This window comes from Poecilia latipinna, unplaced genomic scaffold (genome assembly GCF_001443285.1).
Source record: "Poecilia latipinna isolate Pla-1442-1.1 unplaced genomic scaffold, P_latipinna-1.0 Scaffold3374, whole genome shotgun sequence".
Taxonomy (NCBI): domain Eukaryota; kingdom Metazoa; phylum Chordata; class Actinopteri; order Cyprinodontiformes; family Poeciliidae; genus Poecilia; species Poecilia latipinna.
The window spans coordinates 27,811-29,005 of record NW_015115990.1 but is presented as its reverse complement, the minus strand read 5'-3'; the positions used below and the strand labels follow the sequence as shown (position 1 = coordinate 29,005).

Below are 1,195 nucleotides of genomic sequence, written 5' to 3'. Positions count from 1 at the left end.
CTCAGGGCACTTTCATCACTATAGCAACAGAATACAGAGATAGGGAGAACTGCTGGGGTTTGGACTACAAATACTCTGTAGTCCTAAGAATGGCGGAACACTTTAATACAGAGGGCAGAGCAGAAGGTCATGGCTGAACACTCAGTTGTTACATAGGAGGGATGAGCTGGCAGTTAGAACTACATCCTGTTTTTGGCAGACAGGTGGATTAACCAAACCACTGTTACACATTGGATTAGTGTGGTTAAGAAAATGAAGTTTACAGAAAGTTTTCAAAATAAAACTCTGCAATCTCCACTCACGAAAGTGCACCGCCATAGGCGGTGCAATAATATAAATCTCCTTTATGCTTTTTTTCTCAGGATAGTAAACTGCCTTGCTCAAATAGTGAGTTCATTAACATTAGCATTTCATGGGTGTCTCAAAGATAGAAATCCTTGCCCAGCTTTCTGTCTCACACACACAGCAGTGGGCAGATTATTCATCACTATAGCAACAGAATACACAGAAAGGCAGATCTGCTGGTTTGGACTACAAACCAGCAGCCATAACTGCCATAACTGTAGTTCTATCTATGGCCAAGACTCAGTTAAAACAGAGGCCTGAGCAGCATGTCAGAACTACAACATGGCCGAAATGTCAATTACTATAGAACCCCAGTAATCCTGTTCAGTAGGTGTACCGCCGCAGGCGGTGCAATTACATTAAGTTTAATAATCTTTTTCCCTGGAGTTAGTGCACCGCCAAAGGCGGTGCAATAATATGAGCTTTTATTAGCATTTTCTCCCAAGTTATCATGCATTAACATTAGCATTTCACCTAAAATAAGCTTTTAGCCAATTTATTTACTCATTAGCCACACCATTTTTCTCTCATCACTGCAATTACTGTGAATGAGCTACAGATATGAATCGCGGGACTAAATGAGACGACAAATAGCCCTCTCATTTGCTTCAAACGGTTTTTGGATCGGCCTTACGGATCCTGAACGGGAAGAAGTTGTTCAGACTGCTTTTTCCATTAAAACTGACTGGGTGTCTCATAAAGTCAGATAAAGTCTCTGACACACACTGCAGTCTCATCACTATAGCAACAGAATGCAGAGGAAGGCAGAGCAGCTGGTTTGGACTACAAAGACTCTGTAGTTCTAAACATGGTGGAACACTTTAATGCAGAGGGCTGAGCAGAAGGTCAG

At 41.9% G+C, this 1,195-nt stretch overlaps 1 long non-coding RNA gene across 1 annotated transcript in view; it reads left to right on the top strand.

Annotated features, from left to right (window-relative positions):
• The first annotated feature begins 896 nt into the window (after window positions 1-896).
• LOC106940821 (uncharacterized) overlaps window positions 897-1,195 on the top strand; it is a 3,904-nt gene continuing 3,605 nt past the window's right edge. Inside the window, exon 1 of the long non-coding RNA XR_001423208.1 lies at window positions 897-1,190. This is a non-coding gene — a long non-coding RNA (uncharacterized LOC106940821). The remainder of the gene's footprint in view (window positions 1,191-1,195) is intronic.